Source organism: Lissotriton vulgaris, chromosome 9 (genome assembly GCF_964263255.1).
Source record: "Lissotriton vulgaris chromosome 9, aLisVul1.2, whole genome shotgun sequence".
NCBI lineage: Eukaryota > Metazoa > Chordata > Amphibia > Caudata > Salamandridae > Lissotriton > Lissotriton vulgaris.
The window spans coordinates 1,223,562,334-1,223,580,476 of NC_141697.1; positions in this window are offsets into that span (position 1 = coordinate 1,223,562,334).

Consider the following 18,143-nt stretch of genomic DNA (forward strand, 5'->3'; position numbering starts at 1 on the left):
TCAAGTACAAGAGTCAAGAACTTAAGAAGGGAACTAAGGGGAGAGACCAAAACAACAAAGGTGCACATGGATGGAAAGCAGACTGCAAACTGGTATGCAACAAAGCAAATGAACAGGACGCAGTTGCCAGCCAGGGGCGTAACACAGGACCCTGCAACCCCCGGGGTGCATGGGTTGGGAAACACTCTAGGGGACCCCCAAGCCTTGAGGGGGCCCCCTTTAACCCCAAACCCAATGAATATCTGTGAGTTATGGCAGTCTCAGAGGCACCTGAAGACATTCTTCAGAGGGCCCATCATTTTGCTTTACAACATTGTTGCCAGCCAAAGAGGAAATTGTTGTGATGGCTTATTTACCGTCTCCTCCTCACTTAACTAGGAAGTAGGACCCTCCGCTATCTTTGATTTGAAAGTTACATACTCCAGATTAGTGAAGGACAACATGATGGAATGGGAAATATGCCAACTCTCTTGCCATGCACTCTCTAACATATCAATGTGTTAACGAATTCCACAGCTGCCATGTGTTCCTTGTAAGATGTTTTCCTGCTCAACTGTTGTGGTCTTAATTTGTTACTGCAGAATACTGGGTAACAAGATGATGAGAATCCATCACAACCATTACACCTTCTGACAAAGTCAACAGCTCCTGACTTTTGGGAATATAATCAATTTTTGTTGATCTGTTTAAAGATCTAAAATCAGCACACAATCTCAGGGACCTAGATTTTATTTTCTCATATCAAAACAATAGGGGATAGCCACTCTGTTGATTCAACAGGCTCAACGACAACCTTTTTCTGTAGCTGCAAGACACTTCGTTCTTTCCTTGCACTGAAAGGTGCATTCACAAGCTTGGTTTTAATGCAAACATAATTTGATTTCACTGAAATTTAATGTGAATAATCCTTAAATTTTTCCTAGTTCTATCATAGGAAACATCTTTTTATCGAAAACAATTCTTTCAATAATTTTTTGTATGTGCATGCAGTAAATTGCCAAATCTGAAGCAGGATCCGAAATCATGCCTAAATGGCCCTGATGTCTCCACCCCAAAATGTGTTGCATATGCATTGTTGTATTTCTCCAAGGATGGTACATGAATGGGAGGCTGCTGAAGCAACAAAATCGCCTTGAAAATTGATAGAGTCTTTGCCATAAACAAATGTTTTAAGGTAATTTTCCTCTAAATGCCTCCTCTCAATTTCCTCTTGAAAATGACATCAGACATGTGAATGAATGGTGAGGCAGAGTACACTAACTTACAAGGGTGGGAAGTCAATCTATGTGAGTTCTGCAGTTCAGATGCTTACATGGATTCATGTGTATAGTTGAGAGTTTGTCCTTCTGAGTGACACAGATTCTTTGCTCTTGCTCATATTGTCTTTAGAGGCGCTGTCTTCCTGATCGCCCTGATTCAATTATGTTATGTGTTTGTTGAGCGCGACAGCTGCCCCAGCGACGGGGCGTCCCGGCGCTAAGAACCATAGCATAACCTACTGAGGAAAAAAGGAGAGAAGGGGGACTTACAGAGGAGGGAAGAGGTGAGTTTTTATTGCTTTGCGGAAAGCAGACAGGTTGTCAAGGCAGCGGATGTGGAGGGGAAGGGAGTTCCAGAGCTTCGCTCCCAGCAGTCTGAAGGAGCGTCCTCCGATGCGGCGGAACTTCGTGCGGGGAACCACTACTAGGTGTTGCCCCGTAGAACGAAGGTTGCGTTGGGGGGTGTAGGGTGTTATCAGCGAGCGGAGGAGTTCGGGGCCATCAGTTTTAAGAATTTTGAAGGCAATAGTGAGGGCCTTAAATTGGATGCAAGCTTCCACAGGAAGCCAGTGGAGTCTGTGAATGGTAGCTCTCGCGGAGCACCTTCTAGGAAGGCCTACTATTGCCCTGGCCGCAGAGTTCTGTATTCGCTGAAATCTAGTAGTCTCCGCTTTGTTAGCGCCTAGTAACAGGACACTCGCATAGTCCAACCGGGCAAGGATGGTGGATTGGACGATGAGCTGCCGCGTTTTAGGGTCGAAGAAGCCTAGAATGGGATTAAGGCTTCTCAGCAGCCCAATACATGTCGCGGCTACTTTTTTGGTGTGGGTCTGGTAGTTAAGAGCGGAGTCCAACCATACTCCCAGGTTTTTTGGGGGGGGGGGTAGGGCCCAGCAAGGGGGGCCACCAGAGGTCGCTCCAGCAACTGGGGTTCTTGCCCAGGAGCAGCACCTCGGTTTTCCCTGCATTAAGTTGTAGGCAGTTTGCAGTCATCCAGTTGGCGACGGCGGCCAGTCCATCCCTAAATCTTGTGGCGTCGGGTGAAGGCGCCTCATTGAGGGTGATTACCAACTGTGTGTCGTCGGCGTACGACACCAGTGTGAGATCCCATTCTTTGGCCACTTCCGCAAGAGGCTGCATGTACAAGTTAAAAAGGGATGGACTGAGGGCAGAGCCCTGCGGGACTCCTTGGCCTATAGCTTGTGATTGGGAGATAAATGGGGGAGCTGACACCCGGAAGGACCTGCTCGTAAGGAACGATCGGAACCATTCTAGTGCCAGGTCCTGGATCCCAATGCTTTCCAGGCGCCTCAATAGGATATCATGGGAGACCGTATCAAAAGCTGCGCTGAGATCGAGCAGTATCAGCGCAGCACTCTGACCGGTGTCCATAATCCTCCGGAGGTGTTCAGTGGTGGAAAGGAGTACGGACTCCGTACTATGCCCGGCCTAAACCCGTGTTGGGAGGGGTCCAAGATGTTATTTCCCGCTATATGGTCATTAAGTACGGTGTTCGCATGAGCCTCTGCTAGTTTGGACACCCAGGGGAGCAGTGAGACGGGCCTGTAGTTCTCCGGTTTTGTGGGGTCTAGGGTGGGTTTTTTAATAATGGGAGTGACCCAGGCCTGTTTCCAGCATATGGGTACTGTGGCCGATGAAAAGGAGAGATTGAGGAGCGAGGTCTGAGAGGGGAGAAAGAAGTCCAAAGCTCCTAGAAAATGGGCTGGTCTCATAGGATCTGAGGGGGCACCGGATTTCACCTTCCTGCAGAATTTAGCTAGATCCTCCTGAGAGATAGCTGGCAGACAGGTGAGCCTGGAACCCTTGAAGGGGGCGTTGGGAGAGCTGGTGCGATCTGAGGGGTTGTGTGTGAAGGAGTTGTAAATCTTCCTCACCTTTTCTGTAAAGAAAGTGGCGAGGTCTTCACACTGCTGAGTGGAGGAGATATACGAGGCAGGGTTGCCACCGTTTTGTAGTTTTTGGACTATTTTAAAAATAGTTTTCGTGGGATTGGGGCTGGAATCGATTTCCTTGGCATAGAAGGCTGCGCGGGCAGCGTGTATAGCTGTGTGGTATGATTTGAGTACGGCCAAGTATGAGTTTTTGTCCTCGTGGCTGTAGTCTTTCCTCCAGTGCCGTTCTGCTCTCTTGCATTCTTTCCTAAGTACTTTCAAGTTCTCGTCATACCAAGGGTTAGAGGGGGTGTTACGTCCTCTAGTCCACTTGGCCGGTATAATAGAGTCCAGTCCTTTGGTGATCCAATCTTGAAAAGCAGCATACGACGTGTCAATGTCGTTTGTACAATCGAAGTTGGGTTCCCCTAAGCTGGCAGAGAGGTCCATATTATGGAGTTTGTGCCAGGGCTGTTTAAGACAGGGGGCGGGTGCCGCTCTGTTGGATTGGGTAGCGACCGGAATCGCAAATGTGACGAGGGAGTGATCAGTCCAGCCCATGGGCTTAGGAGGATCAGCTCTGGCTTCTGGAATGTTAGTGAAAACCGGGTCAAGTATGTGACCAGCAGAGTGAGTGGAGGATTGTATGAGGGGGGTCAGCTGCAGGGCTGTTAGGTCCGCTAGGAGATTACTGATATTAGGATCCGAGATGGCATCTAGGTGAAGGTTAAGGTCCCCTAGGATCGTGAAGTTAGCGGAGCTAGTGATCAGTGCATTAAAACATTAAATGTAAATTTTTAGATGATTTGCACACAATTTAAAAATGTACGGTTTAGCCATACTTGAAACATTCTTTGCACAAAGCAGACCACACTGCCTTTCTGGGATAAGCCTTTCACAAAACACCTCGAGCGTTATTCCTTTGGGGAAATGTGTTGCTTTAACTTGTTAAACTTCTGTTTGTCGTTGCCTTTAATGGGAGTAATTGCACTCTGTGCATATTTGTCTGCATTTAAAACTTAAAAGGACCTGGTAGACTTTTCACTTCTTTTGTCCAGATCGATAACCTCGGCCAAAGTAGATTGTTGTGTCTCAGTAGTGGCTCTCCGGTTCTGCCCTGACTGGAGTGAAAAGAAAAGAACTGATGTCAGCGCGGTGAGATTGCACCTATATATGCACCGCGCATGTCACTTCCGGCGCAGACGCCACCACGCAGAGCCAAACAACACCCCCTACTGGCACACAGGCGAACTGCTCATCAAAAGTTTCCAGATCCAGTCTGACTCATGGGGAATATTCTAAGGGAAGGATTCTGCGGGTAGAAGTCTCTATCATCTACATCGGTCCACACAGGCTCCACATTCACAATTGTCAGCTAAAACACGTAAGACAGCAAGATTGTTTTCAGTGGGGTTGATGGAAAAGTCGTTTAGGGAAAAGAAATGTAATCCCTCAATTATAATGTGGGGTGATTCAGTAAAATTAAATTTAAGCCTTTCTATGTCTTCAGAATCCTCATCAAGCGCTGCAGCTGGTACATCTTGTGGTGCATTAATCGGCGGCAATGGTCAACATTTTTATGAGTTTCTGTCACAGACAAATTCTATAAAATTACCTTTTTTCTGGACGGTGAAACATAGTTTAAGCAGGAAAATACAAGTGAGAGGAAACCTGGCGGTTAAAACACTGTAAGGAAGATGGCTCAAACAGAAACAATAAGATTCTTGGATACAAACGAATACATATATTACACACATTACAAAACACACACCTATCTGTGATACACATCAGACAGGAGCCAGTGAAGAATACACAACCCCATTGTGCAGTGCAGAGAACTGACATATGTGTAGAGCTTTGCCTCTTTTTATTTATTGAATGTATGTAGTAAGGGGGTCACTTGATGGGAGTCTAGACCACGAGCCTGACTTAATAGGTGGACAGCTCTTGCCCAAACCTTCAAGGTGGCGCACAGGTTGCCCAGAACCTAGCACCTTGGAGGTGGAGACATTTTCCCACTATGGTTCATATTCTCTAGGTGCACATACAGTTCGGTTCATTTCAAATTGTTCATTAAACAAATGACAATGAAATACCTTCGTAGAGGTTTAGCAACAGCTTGAAATTATTAGTACAACATTTAGGTAAACCACCCATGCCCCAACCCTATCCCCCAAACCTTGAGTAAACAAGCATTGGCATAGCCAATAGGTCTCGCTTTTGGTATCTTATAAGTATTTAGTTATGCAGCGCAATATCCTTGGTGCAACAACATCAAGTGTTGCATGGCTAAACACTTATAAGGTCCCAAAGACGAGGCCTATTGGCTATGCCAATGCTTGTTTAGAAAAGCAACAGAGTGGAGGACCAAAAATGGGTACAGAAGTAGGGACAGATGTGAAATCTACACTCCTGAAAAGGGAACCAAGGTCGGTGTACAGACATAATAGTTACCGAATAGGGTTGAATGATGATATACCCTGGCATCAGCTCAAAAGCATATAAAGAAGGCTGGTCGATGATCCTAGGAGCAGGACTCTGCAACATTGAAATGTACTGGATGGGACTATAGTATGACTGGAAAAAGAGGGTCAGTCTAATAAATAATAGGCAGCAAGAACATTTCTCTTAAAATTCAAAATGAGATCTGAAAGAACGACAGACAAGAACTGGCACCTAAAATGGGAACATGTACAGTAAGAATGGTCCACAGTGTCAAGACTACGACGCGAGAATTCCAAGATGGGGGCAGGGGTTAGCTAAGAGATAGCAGCATCAGCACTCTAGACCCCATGGAGTCAAAGGACACACAATGTGATGTAGAGAGACGGAATAGAGCAGAGATATAATGACATCCACAGAAGCCGCCTATACACAGCGGAGGGTAGAGAGTGGCAAAAAGCTAATGACACTCCCATGACGAAGTGAGTGTGTGAAAGGGGTGTCAGAAACAGTGAGCGGTACAGAGCCCTGGGCTTCCCCACGTCTAAACAAAACTGGGAGAACAGGAGTGGATTGAATGCCCAAAATATACTGATCCCCGTTACGAAGCTCATCACTAGCGAAGAGAGGTACGAGCAAGGAATGAGACATAGCTCGCAACTCGCAAGTGGCTGGCATGGTGACAGTGAGGAATGTCTAAGGGGTACAATCTCAGACATTTGGATGTATGAATGGCAAGGGGAAGCACTAACGTATGAATGAGAGGAAGTGCATATCTTACAGACGGCTTGCGCTACGATAAGAGGGTAATGCTTTAGCAATGGAAGTGTGTGCTCCCCTATTAATTACAAAGGTAAAATTTAACTCTGGGAATCTAATATCCGAACGCAAACGCCTCTCTGAGAAATAATGGCACAGCATGTATATCGGCACAGAATAAAAAAGGGATTTTTGAATATGCTTAAAAAGACAGGAGGTATATAACAAGAACGTGCGCCTCGCGCTGAAAGTTTAAAATTTAAAAAAAGGTGTTCAGGCTGCAGCGGGAGAGAGAGGCAAAGGAGTGCACCGGCGAGTGGTGCGCACTCGCTGGGGAGAGCAGTCTGCTCTTTTTCAAAGCACATACTTGTGCTTGTGGTGCGCCGCTGCGCACTCCTGCAAGCTGTATGTCGCCACAAGCACAAGTATGTGCTTTGAAAAAGAGCTGCACGACAGCTAAAGGTCTCCTAAGCAGCGCATGCACGCTGCGTAGGCGAGACCTAAAAAAAAGTCAGTGGTCTGACTATGTCATGGCTGCCAGAGTAACTGTAGTAGGTGTGAAAGAGGCGGAGCCTCACCAAAACCTCTGAAATTCCTTTAAAATATTACACATGCATAAGAACGGATTTTGCAATTCATGAGGTTTCTAGTAAAAAAGGGTTTTGTTTCGTATTTTGTAACTTTACTCAAACAGTTCATTATAACGGACCCATTGACTGACAGGTCCAGCAAAAGGGAAGTGATCCGACATGGACTTAGAATTGACTTCCTATTTGTTAGATACTCAGCGAATCCTTTTCTCTGAGAGTTGAATCGCCCTTGGCGCATTAATTGCCCTCTTCAAAGTTGTCGCATTAGTGCCTGCCCACGACCAGTGCTGATTTTTTCTAGATTTAGTCTTCATTATTTTTTGATCACATAAGACTTGCTCATACGTCATATGCTCAAAATTACAAGATAAAATGCAGCCACGCACAGGTCCATGGCCTGCCCCTCTCTCTGACTTCTGGAAAAGAATTTGAATCTTTCCATTTCCAACTCAATGTTCATTTTCCCCCCAATATCTTTCCTGCAATTGCTTAGTAGCAATCTGACACACATTCAAATGTGTAACATTTTACAAAGCTGGTACATTTCTTACATTCTTTCAAACATCTCCAAGGGACAACGGTAATATTAGAGTTAAATGTCTTTACTGAGTCTCTCACCACCCTCTAAAACTTAACACACGCCTGGAATAAATCAATCCACAAATCCCTTGTAATGGAGGCTCAGGTAGGAAGGGTGGTGGTGGTACCCTAAACATTTAAAATCACTACTGTGAAACCTATAGAGGTTCTACACAATGGGTCCCAAAACAACAGAATGGAGCTATTTCAACGAAACAGCGACACATCAATTCAATAAATAGAAAACCTTCTGGGCAGCCATGGAGTCCATCACTCACAGACTTGTTTCCGCTCCAGGGAAGACCTGGCTTGGCAGTTCGGGCTGGACTGTTCCCATGAGGCACAGGGTCAGACTAATTTGCATATAGCCATGTCTGAACTGGGGTGGCGAAGTGAGCTAAAGAATGATGATGGATTCAACCCTGATCTGTGACAGGGGGTAAGTGTCTAAAGTTTCAGCGCTCCGTCCATAATCTCCTCGTGTTTGTTTTCATCACTCATATAATCACATGCACTGCTCTTGTTCCAGAGTTAGGGCTGGATAATGTACCCAGCTAGTATTTCTCACCTGAAAGGACAAGCATCCATGGATTGATCACACCCCTCATTCCCTAGTGCTCACCATTATTTGTATTAATTCGGAGTAGTGTTCTTGTGTAGGCATGGTGCGGTGTGAAGTAAGTCCTCTTCAAAAGGTGCCACCATGAATTGTCCAAAACAACACAGCAGAATGCCTGTGACATCATCGTCACGTTGAGGGGAGCCCCAACATCGCCTCTAGTTTTAAAGGGCTATGGACATCGAAGGAGAAGTCTGTGTGGGCTCACACTCCCTCTCACGCACTGCTGGTTGCTGTATGATGGACCTCATCGCCAATATTGTAAGGAGGACACACACACCGAATGTGGTGGTAATTCTGATCATTCAAAGTTCCATTTCAAAGAGCATCTCCAGCCCAGCTGCTCCCAAGTCTGCACCCCTCCAGCAGTGGCCACTTCCAAGCAAGCACTCTCAACCCTTCAGCTTACATAGCACAGTCCACCATCAGCAATCTCAGCTTCACTACATTTACACAAAGGGGCCGGTTCACAGAACTAACTTAAGACAAAATCGTAAACTTACTACTTTTGGTATTCACAGAAGTTAGGATTTTGTCTTAAGTCTGTCTTAAGTCTGTCCTAAGACAAACTTAAGACAAAATCCTAACTTCTGTGAATACTAAAAGTAGTAAGTTTAGGATTTTGTCTTAAGTTAGTTCTGTGAATCAGGCCCAAACTCTTTATCACCACCACCTCTTGGCCCTTCCAGAGTAGCAAAAGATAAGAAAATGGCCGGTATTTTTCAACTTTATTTCCTGAAAAATGTGGCAACACTAGTTTCTGCCAGAGGGTCTGTGCTGCATGTCTTCCAGTAATGGATCTGAAGGAATAGACCCACCCCACTCCCCAACTCCAGAGGGCTGACCGTCCTCATGGCTGTGGGTTCATGGCAGCCCTCTCTGGTCTGTTGGTAACAGCACGCGTCTCTGGGCGTTTGCTGTAGGTGTAGTGTCAGACCCTTGCACTCCTGGGGTTTGACAAAGGACAAGGTCAACATGGTTGAGGGCAAAAACATATCTATGAAATCAAGGAAGCACTCAACCTCATCTTTCCTGTTCCCCGGTCAGAGTCCTCGCTACTAGGGTGCAGTGGAGGTTCATAAACCTGTTGGGGGCCATGTCTGAACCCCTATTTTGGAGTCTGAGAACAGCACCTCAGAAGAATGGATCAGGGATGTTGTGTGAGGGACTATTCGATCAATATCGCCCCCACACATCCCTCGTCTGGGCTCGCCTCCACTAGGGTCCCCTCGAGGCGTGGGATTGCTGCATTGGGTAAGAAGCGAGCGGTCATCGCTGTGCCCATGGAGGAGCAGAGGGAACGGATTTATTCTAAACTGCATCCTTGGCCAATGGTCACTTGGGGTTCTCCCTCCTCCTCTTTGAGACCAGTTCATGGGGTGAAGACCATTCATGTCAAGGGGGACTGTCTGCAATGAGGGGGGCGTTGTCTGGTTGATGGGGTGATAAATAAATTCATTCCTGCTGAGTCTGAGTAAACCTTGAATGGTATGACAGCATTTCAGGCTTTAACAAAGGAAAGGGGTTTCCAGAGCCTGGAGTAACTGGCATCTGGAGTTCCTAATCTAGCACCAGGCAATGTTCTAGGGGGTCAGCCCAGTGTCCAGTGCTCTGTGCTCTGTTAGTGGGTTCACCCAATCCCGTGTGTGGAATCCTACCTTGGCTCAGACTCACAAAACAGAGGCTGCTTCTAAGTGAAGCTTCATCTCCAGTGGGACATTTCCTTGTTCAGAGAGTTACTCGTTTATTGCGTGGGGTGGGAAGAGGAGGGCACAGACCGGGATGTACTGCTGAGGAGGTACTCCCATTTAAAAAATCCTAAATCTCTCAAACCCCCAGAGAGCATGTGACCTCACCTCAGAATACCCTATCATAGTTTTTAGTCTGGGGAGCAAGGTCCCCTCTAATTTCTTTCCTCTGTGTGGGGCAGTGTAAGATCTCCGTGCGCTGCAGACAAGTCTATGTGCACCCAGGAAATGATCGTACATGTGAGCGTCGCGCTCAGTTATATACATCTGTGGCCATCACCTCTCCAAACCTTTATTTACAAACATAGCAAAAACAAGTGCATTTCACATATACAGCTACCTTTAATAGGGACTTCTGACAGTTGTTCAATATAGATACACTTCGATATGACACAAATTGTTCCCTTCTGTGGCACCTACACCCTCGGTTTAAAAAAGGACGGGACTCAGAAGGTTGCAGCATTATAGGATTTTGCTGAAGTTAAAGTAGTGTCCTGGTGACAAAAACCTGGAAGGGTTAGAGCTGGTTAATGCAGCCTGTATGGCCTCGTGAGAGTGGGTTTGAGTGGTGTTATTAGCTTCTACAGTATGCAATAAGAAAACATACCTCAAAGTGATCCTAACGATGAACAAGTCATAAGGCACTAAAATGGGGTGGTCATCTCACCTGGAAGAGCGTGAGCCTCCTTTGCATGGAGTTGTGGATCATCAGTGGATCATGGCCAGGTAGAGTGCGGGTCTTGGCGTGGCATCTGTTTTTTTTTTCCTTCCACTTCACTTTCTGCTTTTGGCCTTGCTCCCCACGAGTCTCGTCCCCCTTTCCCACCTGAGCCATTTCTTCCCAGGGTCTTCTCCTTCATGGAATCGAGGATCCCCAAGGGTGCTAGGTTGGTTGATCTTGATCTCCACATTGTCTACTTTCTTATTAAATGTGTCCACCAACCCCATCAGTGTCCCCACACTCTTAAAGACCCATTAAACCGAAGACCACATGGCATTGCTCTCTGCTGATCCACCAGGAATCTGGGACCACAGGTGAAAGTATTTTTCTCATCAAACTAGTGAGTCTCAAATAGGATAAAGTGTGTCTGATTTTTGAACAATTTGAAATTGCTTCACTTAGGCTGTCAAAGTAGAGGTTAAGCAGGTACTGGTATCAGACTGCACATCATCGAAGGTTTTTGCAAGAAATCAGTGAAGCTCAATATTGGATGTTCTTAAATCACAATAAGAATAAGACAAAGCCTCTACTTGAGACTTGATTGTAGTTTGGTAATCTGCAAGAAGACCTGTAGGGGTAAAATGAGAAATTCCGAGCGGAAGTGTGTCATTTTAAACCCTCAGATTACAATGGATGAATTTGTTGTGCTGCAGTATTTACCCTCTTATTGAGTTTGGTTGGTGAATATGAATAGAAGGAAATTTATTTTATTTATTTTATTTTTGACACTTGTAAAGCGCACTGTTACCGTACGGTGTGCCGGCGCTGTCACTAAATCCCCAGGTTAATTTACAAAAAGCCATGTTTTTAGCTTTTGCCGAAAGGTCATCAGTTCAGGGGACAATCGGAGCGCAGCTGGAAGGGCATTCCAGGCCACCGCTGCCCCTCGGCTAAAACTCCTACCTCCCCAACACACTTTCCTGATACGTGGGGTCTTGATCAGTCCCAGAGTAGCTGATCTCAAGAGTCTACCTGGTTTGTACCAGTGAAAGTATTGCCCCAGGAATGCTGGCCCTATACCATGGATCGCCTTAAAAATAATGCACAGGCTTTTAAATAGGATCCGCTTCCTTACTGGCAACCAATGTAATTTCACTAGTTCGTGGGAGATGGACGCAAACTTGGGCAAGCCTGTAAGCAGGCGCGCTGCTGCATTCTGTAGTATCTGTAACTTGTCGGGTACTCCTTGCTGGGCTTCAAGGAGCACACTGTTACAGTAATTCAATCGTGATAGAGTACCAAGGGCGTCACCACTGTTTTTTTTACATTCCCCTGGAAGAAACGGAAGAACCTTCCGAAGTATTTTCAATGTCCAGTGGATGGATGAGGCCAAGGTGTTTACCTGAGGTCTATAGGAGAGTCTGTCATCTATAATGACCCCCCAAGTTCTTTACCTTATTAACAGGAGTGGGAAGAGTTCCCATCTCTTCTGGCCACCAGCTCAGGCCCCAAAAATTGGCCGTAGAGCCAAACAGTATCACTTCGGTTTTAGCCGAATTGAGTTTTAGACAATTTCCTGCCATCCATTTGCTCACCGCTTTCATGCATTCCTGGAACTTTCTGGCCACATAGTTCTCCCTCCCTGGTAGCAGTGACACCACAATCTGTGTGTCATCTGCGTAAGATGTGAGTTCAAATCCATGGGAGAGGATAACTGGGGCCAGGGAAGAGATGTAGACATTAAACAAGGTAGGGCTAAGTGAGGAGCCCTGAGGAACCCCACAAGGGGGTTGAAAGGGTTTCGACTCAAAGTCCCCCAGCGCGACTACCTGGACCCTATTGGTCAGAAAAGATCTCAAAATGTCTAAAGCCTACCCTTGAACCCCACATTCCTCCAGCCGGTCCACCAAGATGGTATGGTGGACCGTATCAAAGGCCGCCGACAAATCCAGCATGACCAGAGCCGCACGACCTCCGGAGTCCATCACCTTCCTAACCTCTTCTGTTGACTTGATCAGGGCAGACTCCGTACTGTGGCCTGATCTAAACCCATGCTGTGAGATGTCTAGCCCCTGAGTGGTTCCTAGGTGTGCACTGAGCTGGATGTTCATAATCCTTTCTATGATCTTGGCCGGCATAGGAAGTCTTGAGATCGGCCGATAATTGTTGGGGTCCGAGATGTCCAAATTGGGCTTTTTTAATAGCGGCTTGATGGACGCCCGCTTCCAGCTCGATGGGAAGTCCCCATCTCAAATAACTGATTAGATAATTCTGCTATAGCATTGGCTATGGGGGTTACTGCCAACTTTGCAACTGTTACTGGGCATGGGTCATAGGGTGAACCCGATTTTAAGCTCAGCAAGTGTCTTTTAATCTCGTCCCCTTCCACTGGGACGAAGCCCAGCAATTTAGTGGAATTGGAATGCTAGCAGCCAACTACACAAATACAGTGTTAATTATGTCACTTTCTACTCATTATGCGATTTCACATAAACATGATTTAGTGTTGCACTTGTTACACACACACTTATTGCTCCCTAATGTGAAGTAGAGGATGTAGGTAAATTTCATTAATACAAACAGCCCTAGTCATTGTATGTCAATTGTGACGCAATGAACTAATATTTTCGTTGCTCTGATTTTTTTTTCTATGCTCAGATTTCTGCTCCCAAGCAAGCTCAGGTTTCAGGTGGTTGTTTATAATGGGCCACGATGGAGAGCTCTGAAGGTGAGGCTGATGGAGGTGTGAGATTCACACAATGCCGGTTAATGGGTCCAAATGTTGTTCGGAATACTCTGCATCCAATCGGTGGTCCCTCTGTACAGCACACAGACCATTGCTACTATTGGAACGGTGATTACATGCAAAAGTGTGTGATGGAGATACAAAACACCTTAAACTGCTAAAAAAAACAAAATTAATTTCTTACAGGTAAGGGGGTGAGTGTACTACACCTTCAACAAATCCCAGTAGCAGTTACACATCTGTTGGCCATGCCCCTTTTAGAGACTCTAAGGGCCAGATGTAGGTAATTCATATTTACAGACTCTTAAATACCGAATTTTACCGATTCGGTATTTAAGAGTCGGTAAATATGAAGGGGGGAGATGTAGGTATTACAGATTCTGTAAATACCGAATCGTTAAGATTCGGTATTTACCGAATCTGTAAATACCGAATCGGTATTGCCCATTGATTCCTATGGGCCTTAAAGCCCATAGGAATCAATGGGCAATACCGATTCTGTAATTACAGAATCGGTAAATACCGAATTTTGCAAGGGTGCAGGGGGTGTCACTTTGACACCCTCTGGCACCCCAAAAATAGGCATGTGCGCCATGTGGCAGGGCATGTCTGACTGTCACATGGCTAGGTGTGCATGCACACATGTGCATGCATACCTGAATTCGGTATTTTAACACCCAATTGGATTGGGTGGTAAAATACCGAATTTGTAGGGCCTTTGGGACTCAGAAGAGTCCCACCTACATCTGGGATATACCGAATCGGTAAAAATACTGATTCGGTATTTTACAGATTCTGTAAATTTACCGATTCGGTAAATTTACAGAATCTGTAAAATCTGGCCCCCTACATCTCAAGATGCCAAATACCGGTCGGAAACGGCCGAATTCGGCCGTTTCCGACCGGTATTTGCCACCTACATCGGGCCCTATATTTTTTCCATCCCACTTAAAGCTATGTTGACAAGTATGATTTCTTCCTTGGCTGGCAGCATACTTGAGACATTATAAAATAGCTGACATTGTGTGCCATGGAAGGGGGAGGGGGACACAAATGAACTACTCTCTGAAGCCCACAGCAAAGTGGTGGGTGGGAAGAGGTAGGCAGGCCAACAAATGAACAGGGAGAGCTGAGCCAAGTGGCTCTAACATCCCATTCACAAGCCGAGCTCTGAAAATATTTGATATCTAAATCTTTCGACAAACATCACGTTAGAATAGGAAACGTTTTCTTCAAGATATTGTATATTTTTAACACACAGAACCGTTTCACCTTGGCATATCAGTTTATTTCAAAAGTATTTATTAAAAGTGGGAATTTTTTATTATGAACTGAGAAACATTCCTGCCCCGTCCCTGAAGACAATGCTTTAAATGAACAAAGAGGCACATCAGTTGTCATGCATGCAGAATACATGACCTGCATTCTTATTATAAATGGAGCAACTTTATGAGCTATTTAATCAAACACAACAGAAGTTTTTTGTGCAGCGTACATCCTGAACTCAAGTATTTGAAGGTGCTCCGATATGTTTTTTTTCAACGGTTTACGGAGGTGTTCTTATATGTGATAACGAACAAAACTGATGCTCAGTAAAATAATGTTTTGCCTAGGATTACACAGTTTGGCCAAGAATGAATTTTCTTGTTTCACACTACACAATTCAGCCGCTAAATTGGTATTTATTCATGCCATCGAACGTTAATGTTTTGTGCTTCCCTAAAGTATGTGAATAGATTTTGGTGACAGACTGAATCCTCATTTCAATGTGTGCTATTTTACACAGCACAAACTGTGGGCAGTTTTATCATGTGCCTTACAACAGGTTCCATATATTAAGTTTTCTCAGTGCCATTGTCAAATTTACATCCATTTCTGAATTCTGCAGCTGCTGAATCCTGGCAGGACCCCCACCCCACTATAAACCAATAGATCAAGCAGCATGTGCAACAGCTGACTGCTCCGAGGTTTGTCATCTGTGGCAAAACACGTGACGGCTCTGCCTTTTACAGGCATTCCGCACCTCCACCCGACCTTGTAAGCTCGCTGCTAATGCACTTCAGCTTCAAGAAAATGACCATTCATGAATGGTCACTTTGTCTCGCAAGGAGCAGTCAAGTGCGCGCTTTGTGAGAGTATGCGCGCGGGGGGAAGGCAGTGTGGGCGCACGGGCGCGCATGTTACAGGGAACAATGGGAGGACAGAATCCTGTTGACCAAGGAATTGCTGAGCAATCTTGACCCTTGAACCCATTCCTTTGCAGTGCCATGATCCCAAAGAGCCAACCCCCACTACACAATATTAATGCCGCACAGTATTTATGTGAAATCCAACACCCAGCATTTCATATTCACGCCTACGCAAATTGGACTTGCGAACTTGACAGATACTTTGTAGAGCTACCATAGTGGGAGATATGGCCAGAGGACTTGGTAGCCACCCCCTGGCAGGTCACGGTGACCTACGCTACCATACTGTACCCTGCCATGCCCCTCACACATGACTGGGATCCACCTTTTAAGCTGTGGATGGAGACTCTTGAGACAGGGGTAGCAAAGGAGGAGTGAACAAATCACCGACATGCAGAAGGCACTCAGCTCGGAGGGTGTCTGTGTGGGTGGGGGGATTGGGGGTCCGGGCATTACGGGGTGAGGGGCGGGGGAGTGTCCATGACATGTGAGTCTGTTGGTTGGATTGAAAAGGATAGTTGGGGGTTAGAAGAGGGAAGAGTCTAGAAAGTGTTTATTGGGAGATCATAGCAGTAAGATGAGGTTTGGGATAAGTATAAGGAGAGATGGAGGAGGGAAGAATCTCTAGAAATCGATGAGCTTGATCTGATCATAGTAGTAAAGTGAGTTCTGGGATGAGTCAAAGGAAGGATAGATGTGGGAAGAAGTTAGAAGAGTTGTTTGGGATTTTATAGTATTACAATGAGGTTTGGGCTGATCCAAGGAGGGGTGGAAGAGGGAAGAGTCTAGAAAGGGGTATTTTGGAGATAATAGTAGTAGAAAGAGGTTTGGGCTGAGTAAGAGAGTGGAGTTAGAGGATATATTGAGAGAGGTATAAAGTGAAACATAGGGTGGTGCATTGGAGAGAGTCATCGTTTTTTTGTTTTACAGTAGGAGTAAAGTAATAAACATACAGATGCATAAGTACATATTATACATATTTATATCAAGAGATACACATTTCTAGATGCATATATATCAACAAAAGAAATGGCTATATACACAAGAATATGTTGTACATTTGTGAGGTTCCTTTGTTGAATGTATTTGGTGATTTTATTCCTGGTGAAGAGCAGTCCCATTCATTGTATTGCTTTGTGGGTGATACAAAGCAGCTTGAATGTGGATCGTCCGGCAACCGGTAACCAATGTGGAGCCCTCAAGGCAGGGGAGATCTGGCCTTGTGGCTTTATATGTAAGAGTAGTCTGGCAGCACAGCTCTGAATCTTTTGTAGTCTAATATCAAAAATAGGAGGGAAGAGGATTAGAAGTCCATTCATTTCCCCTGGACAAACGTTCAATAATCAAAAATAGAATGGACACTAGTTTCTACAAAACCATTGGTTTGTATTCGAAAACCCTCATAGACATCCTGGTATTGTCGTTTGCGGTGTATCTTTTTTCCGCCCCATCAGGAGTCATGGCGTATTCATCGGGTGATCGATTGACGTGCTGGATGCCTGCCTCACCCGAGGCTACCTCTGGTACAAGTAGAAGTGTCCAGAGATCAAAAAAATATATGTGAAAGAATAGACTAAAAATAGTGTCTAATCAAAAAAGATTATTTATTCTGGATAACTAGGCACTATAGTTAAAAAGGGAGTTGCGATATGCAGGTGGTCAAGTTATTGGACTACCATATCTCTTGAAAGACGTGTCGACATGTTTCAGCTCACTGGGCCCGGTCGGGTCTATGGAGCTTTCGTCAGGACAAAAAAACGTATAAACAAACAAAACGTACAAAGAATAATTAAGAAATGTGCCTCACACAATTTGTGTGGGATTCAATGTTGAGTATTGGGAAATTCCCATGCTGTGGAGACAAAAACCAACACAAACTATTATGTAGGTCGGTGCTTTAATCAGGTGAGTAGACAATCATGCAAGATTCTATGGGGAGCACTATTGTTTACTCCAAGTATAGAATGAGCGCCATCGTTGTGGCTTTAACACAGTGAACAGAGAGGAAAGGAAAACACTCTAGGTCTGAGAGAGGGGAAATGAGGTAGCAGCGGTTCAAAAGAAGTTTTAACAATTATTGTTGTAGCCAAGGCGGCCTATATTTTCAAAAAACACACAGTTATTTCACATGCACAATAGACGTAAAGGTATTTAGTCTAAACGGTGTTCTATTTTGATCGGGGAGTTGATAGCATATGTGCTCCGCAATCATCTGTTGGTGAAAAATAGTGCACGATCGATAGTGGTAGTTATTTGATGGGACATTTTGGTTTTAAAGGAGACGTGAATTGTGACTTGTGTGCCCCTTATTGAAAAATAAAATTGTAGTTACCTGTTTTGCGCAAAATGAGCACTTCAACAGGGGACCCAGAGTCGCATACGGTTTTTTACTGTCAAAGTAAAGATGGGCCCACTGATTAGTACAGTTATTAGTCTTACCCGTTTTGCTGGAAAGCGGTGTGCTACCATTCTTACCCATGAGGTACAGCTTTGTGTCCCTTGTGCTGACTCTTCCCCTGGCTATGGGCGGGACTCAAGATCCCATTCTTTTATATGGGTCCTAAACACAGAAGAGGGACAACTCTATGTGCGTGTAGGTACTAGTAAGATGGAGGACACTCGAGACGATGTAGTTAATTCAGTAGAACTGGTGCCAAGG